We start from the raw sequence: 9,459 nt of genomic DNA on the forward strand, positions 1-9,459 counted from the left end.
TTCCTTGGTCCATGGCTTTACTAATGCTTAGTAATTCAAACACTTTAATTTTCTTCTGTTGAGGAAGTTTAAAATAGTATTTATGGCTTTAATTTTCATATTCTTCTTAACAATGAGGTTGGGCAGAACATAATTTTATTTTAAATTACTTTTATTTGAGCCAAATTAACTTTACTTTTATTTTAACGTAACTTTTAATATCTACTATATTAGTGAAATATTTCATTTGCGTAACAAAATACTTTGTGATGTAAAATAAGGAATTTCATTTCTGGTTCATTTCTATTAAAGAAAAAGTAAATTTTTCCATATTTTTTGAAAAAAATTAGTTGGACACCTTAATAATAATTTAAACATAAACTGAATATTGCATTTACATTATATTATATCTTAAAATGCACATAGCAAAACCCACTGATTTTAATTTAATTAACATAGAAACCAAGTTATATTTTGTAAATTTTACAGGTAAAGCTGAATCCAGAGAAAGCACAATTTTTATGAATTTACTTTACATGTCCATTAGTAATTAAGAAACAGCACCATAGAAAAGTCAAGTTACTACAGTTTTCTATTAGATATACTTTACAGTCCTTAAACTTACTTATAATTTTTATTTTCCTTCATCCATTGAACTTTAAACAAATATCCCATAGGTTCATTCATCTAAAACAAAGTCATTAATAGAAATTTCATTAAGTACTGCTTACTGTTTAATAGGTAAATTTTTTATAATGCCAACTGTAATAAGGTTGCCAATCAGCAAAATATATGGCATATTAAAATGTTTGAAGGAAATGGGAATATCTGGGAAAATGCCATGATCTTGGGAACTTTGATTCAAAAGACTTAGTTTTTATAAATAAAAATGAAAAAAAAGCAATTGTAAACGTTAATAGATCCAAAAGTACTGCATCGTGTTTGTTAAGTCAAGAAAGTCCTATAATCGTGTATAATAATATATCATTAAATAACGTGATAAATTATAAAATTCAGTGTGTAGAAACTTGAATTTTAATGAAAAGATTATTTCATGACATAAGAATAATAATAATTTTAACTATTACTTCTATTGGGTTTCTATTTTGGAAATCAAATTACCTCAACTTTTCGTGAGTTAAACAACAATATTAATATTTATGTTTTCACATTTTGTATTAGTCAAAAAATGTAGGAGTGAACAGGATTGTTTTGTCTTAAGGTCACTCATGAGTTGCAGGTAGATGTCAGCCTTTGTTGCAGTTTACTTAAAAATTGACTGGGCCTACAGAATATGCTTCCAACTGGGCTCATTCAGGTAGCTTAGATAGCAAGCTGGTGCTGGCTGTTCTTAGGGGTTGTAAGTTACTTATAGCATGGAATTCACTGCATTGTTTGCATGTCATCACAGCTAAATATTTGATTCATTCAGAGCTAGTGATACATGGAAAGCACACTAGAAGCTGCAACATATTCTGTAATTGTGCTTCAGAAGTCACATAACTTCATTTATGTCACATTATATTGATCACACAGATTGATGCCGATACAGTGTTGGAGGGCCCTTCATAAATGTTTGAGGAACAGAATTTGAGGCTATTAGGAGCTATCTTGGAGGCTGGCTACTATACGTCTTTTCAAAGTTACATGTATTAGTCAAGGTTTTCAGAGAAACAGACCAATAGGAGGTATGTATCTGTATCTCTCTCTCTCTCTCTCTCTCTCTCTCTCTATCTATCTATCCATCTATCTATCTATGTACCTATCTATCTGAGAAGATTCATGATGGGAATTGGCTCATCGGTTTATGGAGGCTAAGAAGTCCCATGATCTGCTGCCTACAAGCTGGAGAACCAGGAAGCCCTGTGGTATAATTCACTCGGAGTTCAAAGGCCTGAGAACCATGAACTCTGATGTCTGAAGGCAGAAGATGGATATTCCATTTCAAGAAGATATATGGAGAGGCACAATTTGCCCTTTCTCCGCCCTTTTGTTCTATTTTATCCCTTAACAGATTGGGGGTAATACCACCATGTTGGTGAAGGTGGATCTTTTTTACTCAGTCTACTGATTCAAATGCTAAACTCTTCTGGAAGCACACAGATACACCAGATACACCCAGAAATAATGTTTACCACCTCTCTTGGCATCGTTTAGCCCAGTATATCTGAAACAGCAAATTAACTGTCACCCTCAATATTCTTGTATTTTTTCTCACTTTATAGAGTAAAATTAAAAACAATAGCAACAACAAAAAGCACCTCCTACTATGGTCTTTATTACTTTATGATTTTCTACTGTAAAACGATTAATGTAAAACTATGCACCACATAACATTTCAGTCAATGACAGATCACATATACATCCTTATATTTTAGTATTGTATTTCTAGTGTACCTTTTCTATCTTTAGATGTATTTTGATACACAAATACCACTATATTATAATTTCCTACACTATTCAGTACAGTAACATGATGTACAGGTGTATCGTCTAGGAACAATAGACTATACCATATAGCCTAGGTGTGTAGTAGGCTAAATTATCCAGGTTTGTGTAAGTACAGTATGATTTTCCCACCCCAACAAAATTGCCTAGTGATATATTTCTGCTAACATATCTCTGTCTTTAAGCAGTGCATGATAATAGTTTCAATGATTCAGAAAATTTTATGTTAAAAATATGTTACTGTAGAATAGTAAACTGTACTATCAATTATTTTTACACTAGCATGAGTTAAGGATATTGCCTAAATGTTTGGCAATAAAAGAAAATTATAAAAAAAGTTGGAGTCTTCAAATATATGATATGGAAATAAAGAATAACAGAGTTTGAATTCCATCCATTGCACAAACTTGCTGTGGCCCACTTTTATAGGTTACATTATTCCATTTATATAAAGGGATACATAATGAGGAGAGATACTGAATGTCTCAAGTATAATGTTAGCATTACAAAAGTGTGGTTAATGCACAAATATCTTTAATATTTGAGTACACAGAATCCCACAACTACACCAAACATTTATAAGTGAATTTATTATAGACATATCAGAAATTAAACTAAAAATATTTCAAGTAGAAATCAAAATAGAACTTAAAAATGATGTCTAATATCATGTACTATCTGCCTCTTCTGGAAATCACTAAACTATATTTCTTCACTTGATTAAATTGACTTCAACTTATTTTACCAATCGAGCATTGGACTAAGCATGGGAACAATATTTCACATTTGTCTTGTGATTTATAATGTAAAGCTTATTTAGAAGCTATTTCAATAGTATGTTCTAGATCTTGCTCCCGTGAAATGAGAAAATACCTAGAAATATAAAGAAAGGAGCTAATTATTGACTATTAGGATAACAATATCATCATTTTAGATGGAACAGTAGTCCTTTCTACAGAATTATTTGACAACTAAAAATAAAAGAATGTCACAGTGCTATTTGCCTATCAAATGAGGTCATGATGATTCATATTAGCATAAATTACAAAATGGGATACAAGTGGATAATCTATTATGCTCAAGTGATTTTTTACACTACTATTATTATTATATGAATTACAGTCTAGGTGCCTGGAGCATGAATATACACATGTTACAGCTGAAAGCTAATTTCTGTTTCCTGAAAGAATGTATTCATTTTACTGTGACACCATTCAGAATAAGACATATTTTTATCATCTGCTTGGTTTCATATTCATATCTATGAAAATGTAAAATTGATTAATGTTTCATAGTAAATAGAAGAGCTGTGAATTTCCTTGATGTTTCTGAAGTACTGAGGAAGTATTATGCAATTCACACCCACTTTATTCTCAATTGTTTAGAGTAACAGAGAAAAAGTATGGAATGGCATTTCTCATATCACAGCTAGCTGACAGCATATACAATTAGGCTTGATTCATAGCATTTATTAAAATTTCCATTTAATTGCTAATTAGTCTGTATAGATTTGTAAATGTAGGAAATGGCACTTGCATAATTTTTTTTTCTAATACTCAGCACAGCAGAGAGCATTGAAATTTCTGTAGAGTAGAATCACAGTGATTCTTCATTATGCCTTGTGGTAGTCATGAAAATAATTATGAATTCACTAGTCCATTTATTTTCCTAACATTCTTCGTGCTGATCTCTTACTTCCCCTCCCGCTTCACTCCAACATGATATGTAGAGAAAATCATCTAATATTAGAATTAGAAACATCATGTAAGTCAACCTTCTTATTTTACACAGTAGAAAATCAACATCCAGAGAAACTGACTTTAGTTATATATTCTATACTTTTGGTATGTAAGTCAACAGAATTTCAACTGAAATAAATCCTGATTATATTTTAAGGTTGCTATAGTAAATAAATTAAATCTGATTTATTTCCTCTTTGATCTTAGTCGATGTACCAAAGACAAACATTGAGAATATTTATAGGTAGTTCAGCAGGCATTGAGACATTTAATATTTTTTCCACCCTTTCTTCCATTCCTCCCTCCCTTCCTTCCTTCTTCCCTTCCTTCCTTTTTTCCTTTCCTCCTTTCATCCTTCCCTTCTTTCCTTCTTCCTTTCTTATTTCCTTTTCAAAATTTCAAATTTACTTAGGGATTGAATACTACTCTTTGGTCCTTCCCATTTAAGACATTTGATTCATTATAGAATAAGAACAAATCCTCCAAGATATCTAAATGTTATAACCAAACATTGAATGTCTAAGAATAAACAAATTTAGGGTTTACTATTGTATGGAAAATGTGTCAGATGACTTAGTTATTCTTGTCAGCAGCTAAGGAATAGGATTAAAACTGGACTTTGGTGACTGAAACAAGAGGCTTGTGGTCTTGGCTCTATCCTCACTATTTACAGTCTTAAGTAAGTTATTTTATCTCTATATACTCAATTTACTCATCTGTGAAATAAAAGAAAGCAGTCATATTTTTCACAGAGATATGTTATGGTAGTTAAGAAGGATAGTTTATAGAAAATCTTACCACAGTATATGGAGCTCAGTAACAACTTTATAAATGTTAGCTATTAACATATATGACATCTTTATTGTAATTATTTTATTTTCAGCAGCGAATTGACTCCTCTAATCTATCTATGTCTATCATTATCAGCATCAGCTATCAATTTGTGAGTCCCTCTGTGCCTACATTCATTACTCTATATGCACATACATAGAGTGAATGTCTTTCTTAAAAATATCTGAAAACCATTCTGTGCTTTATTTAAGACGAAATATATTTATCCTCTCAAAGATTCATGGTTCTCTATGAGAGAGAATTTCAAAACTAGGACACCAACTCTAATGACATGTAGAAATCTTATGTTAAATACTAATGACAAATTAATGTGTTAGCCTGTTCTCACGCTGCTAATAATGACATACCCAAGGCTGGGTGATTTATAAACGAAAGAGGTTTAGTCGACTCCCAGTTCCACACGGCTGGGAAGGCCTCGCAATCATGGCGGAAGAGCAAGGAATGTATTACATGGTGGCAGGCAAGGGAGAATGAGAGAGCCAAACGAAAGGGGTTTCCCCTTATGAAACTATCAGATCTCATGAAACTTGTTCACTCCCACGAGAACAGTTTGGGGGAAACAGCCCCCATGATTCAGTTATCTCCCACTGGGTCCCTCCTACAATGCATGGGAATTATAGGAGCTATAATTCAACAGGAGATTTGGGTGGGGACACAGCCAAACCATATCATGCTGTGAATTTGTTTCAAACTCCAACTTAAAGAGGATTTATATTTATATATGATTATATATGATTTATTCTACTATGCTTCTTTCAGTAACTGCCCAGATCCTGAAACAACTGCCAGCTTACATGGCATCTCATTAATTCCTGAACAGTTGAACTTTCTTTGACTTAGTGTTGACTACTGTTGCCTTAGAAGACAGTTGCTTGGTCTCTTATGTAAGAATTTATGCCAGCACCAATATTTTTCCCTCTTAGTTTATCTAAGCATTCCAGACCATAGACAATTTATCTAAATACAGTTCTATGGAGAAATGCTGTAGTATTGTTTCTAAGGATCAATGCGGCTAGAAAATAGGATCAACATTTACATCTTTATGAATTGAACTGGTATTTCTCAGTAATAATTATAATGATACTAACAACAATGTCGCTTACATTTAATTTTGCTGACTGTGTTGAACAAGTTATTTGCATACTTTAAAAAAATTTGATTCTCACAACAAGCATATGAGGCAGATATTAACATTTCTGTTTTCAGTGGTAAAAGTTGAGCCAGAGAAAGAGTGTTGCCCAAGATAAAAAGATGTAGAGGGCATTTTGCATTCAAGCTCCATAGCATTCATGGTGTGGCTTGCAGCCAATTTGTCAAAACAATTTGTCTAAACTACAATGCAAGCATTTCCAAAACTGTACATTTAAAGTTATATTTAAGGTTAACATTTTTTACCTGTAATACATATGAAAGTATCTGATCATTATCCTCTATCTATATTCTAGACTATTAAATAACAAAAATTTCATATATTCATAGTATCCTGTGAATTTTCTGTTTTTCCCATATTCCTCTCAAAATATTTTCACATTGGTGTGTAGGATTATACCAAGGCTAGTCAATATGGGCACTCAGACTCTGATACATTGTTATTGCATATTTGAATTGAAAGACGCACTTTAAAACAACTTTATCTAGTAAAGTCAAAGACACACCTAGTTGTGAACAAGCATTTACATTCCTAGGACAATTCCTTTCAGACAAGAAACTTGTATATGTGAAGAAGGAAACATGTAAAAAGGTTACATATATTAATACTCATGTATAAAATGGCAAACACCTTAAATATTTACCTAAAGGACATTGCCATTTTCCAAAATGAGTTATTTTCCAAGTACAAATTTTTGCCTACTGCATATCCCTCTTTTTCTTGCCCTCCCCACTGGGTAAAAGAAAAACACGTTTTAGCTTTCTTTGAGTGCAGTAGTGGCATATAAGTTTATAGTCAAAAAACCCATTTGTGTTATATTCTTACATGTATTGTAAAAGGAATGTGGCACTATCAAAGAGTTAAAATAAATATACTGAAGTTATACTCATCAACATAGGTGAAAAAAAGTCAAAAATGATTATAAACAGTTTAATATCATATGTAAAAAGTTCAAAAACATGGAAATTAAAACAATACATTGGTTAGGGATGTATACATACACTATTGTAATTCAATGACAGTTCCACAAGTTATAAGAAGAGAAAGTGGCAGGCCTGAATGTTATTTATTTTTCTGCTGTTACTGCAAGCAAGACTCAGGACTAGCTACTTAGAGACAACTTTCTTTTAGTGCACTTAGTTGTAAAGTGAGAGCAATTTACTAGTTAATCTCTAAGATTTTAATATTTACATCAATATTCAATATCTACATCTTCCTGAGGGATCATAAGCTCAATGTCAAAGGAATGGTTAAACTTTCATCCTCTTAAGAAACAAAATCATTTGTACTGAATAATAATTTTAGCATAACTGTTTACGTTGTGTATAGGTAGGGTTGTAGTGAGAAAGGGAGAGAAAGAGAAACAAGTGGTTTCAAAACTATTAACCCATTAACCTATACCGGTGTGACAAGTGAAGTGGAGATAGAGACACAGAGTAAATGCATAGGAATGAAATACTTCAATTATATATTGAGTAAATTATTAACTTTTAAGAAACTTTCATCCTGCTGTCCAAAGTTGTGCCACTTTAAATCCCCATCAGCAGAGTATGAGAGATTTGATTTCTCCATATCCTCACCCACATGCAGTGCATTCAGTCTTTTCAATATTTGTTATTCCAACAGGTATATAGGAATTATTCATTATGGATCAATTGAGCAACCTTCCATATGCTTCTTTGCCATCCACACATCTCCCTAGGTAAAATATGTCTTCAAATCATTTGCCTTTTAAAATATATGTTTTATTTTTAGAAGAGTTGTATATTTAAATAAAATTGAAAATGATACACATAATATTCAAATACCTTAAATGCAGTTTTCCCTATAATTAAAATCTTCTATTGGTAAGATAAATTCATCTTACTAATGCAAGAATTCACAAATTCTTACAAGATGCAAGACTAATGCAAGACTAATGCAAGACAATTCTTACTAATGCAAGAATTCACAAATTCTGACAAGAATTCACAAATTCTTGCATTAGTAAGCATGTATCAGTATATCCTTTGTTTTCATGGTCAAATAATATTCCAATTTGTGGATATAACATATTTTGTTTACCCATTCACTAGCTAATGGACATTTTAGTTGTTTCTACTTTTGGCTATGATAAATAATGGTGCCATGAACATTTGAATACAGTTTTTGGGTGGACACATGTTTTCATTTCTTTTGGGTTTACACCTAGAAATGGAATTGCTGGCTCATTTAGTACTTCTATGTTTAACATTTTGAGAAACTACTAAACTATTTTCTGGTTTTTATCAATGGATGTACCATTTGCATTCCCACCAGCAATGGATGAGGGTTCCAATTTTCCCACGTCCTTGCAAACACTTGGTATTTTTCATTTTAAAAGAGATTATAACCATCTTAGTGCATCTAAGATGGCGTCTCATTGTGGTTTTGATGTGCATTTCTCTAATGAATAATGATGCTGAGGATCTGTTCATGCACTTATTAGCTATTTGAATATACTTTTTTTGGAGATCTACCTATTCAAATATTTTGTCCAAATTTTATTTGGGTTGTTTGTCTTTTTGTTATTGAGTTGTAAACAGTCTTTATATATTCTGGATTAGGCCCATATCAGACATATGAACTGCAAATATTTTGTCCCTTTCTGTGGGTACATTTCACTTTCTTAATGGTGTTTTTTTGTATAAAAGTTTTTAATTTGGTGAAGTCAAATATATATTTTTTCTTTCGTTGCTTTTTGCTTTCAATGACATATTTAAGAGATCATTGTCTAATTCAAGGTCATAAAGAAATGTATTTATTTATTTTAAAATTTTTATTTTAAGTTCAGGGATACATGTGCAGGGTGTGAAGGTTTGTTACATAGGTAAATGTGTGTTAAGGGGGTAAATGTCACATGGGTAAATGTGTGTTAAGGGGGGTTTGTTGTACATCAGCCAGGTATTAAGCCCAGTACCCATTAGTTATTTTTCCGGATCCTATCCCTCCTTCCAGTTCCACCTCCACCATCTGGTAGGTCCCAGTGTGTGTTGTTCTCCTCTATGTGTCCAGGTGTTCTCATCATTTAGCTCCCACACATAAGTGAGAATATGCAGTATTTGGTTTGTGTTCCTGCATCAGTTTGCTAAGGATTATTGCCTTCAGCTCCATCCAGGTCCTTGCAAAGGACAAGATCTCATTCCTTTCTATGGCTGCATAGTGTTCCATGGTGTATATGTACCATATTTTCTTTATCCAGTCTGTCATTGATGGGCATTTAGTTTGATTCTATGTCTTTGCTGTTGTGAATAGTGCTGCAATGAACATACA

This window comes from Macaca thibetana, chromosome 2 (genome assembly GCF_024542745.1).
Source record: "Macaca thibetana thibetana isolate TM-01 chromosome 2, ASM2454274v1, whole genome shotgun sequence".
NCBI lineage: Eukaryota > Metazoa > Chordata > Mammalia > Primates > Cercopithecidae > Macaca > Macaca thibetana.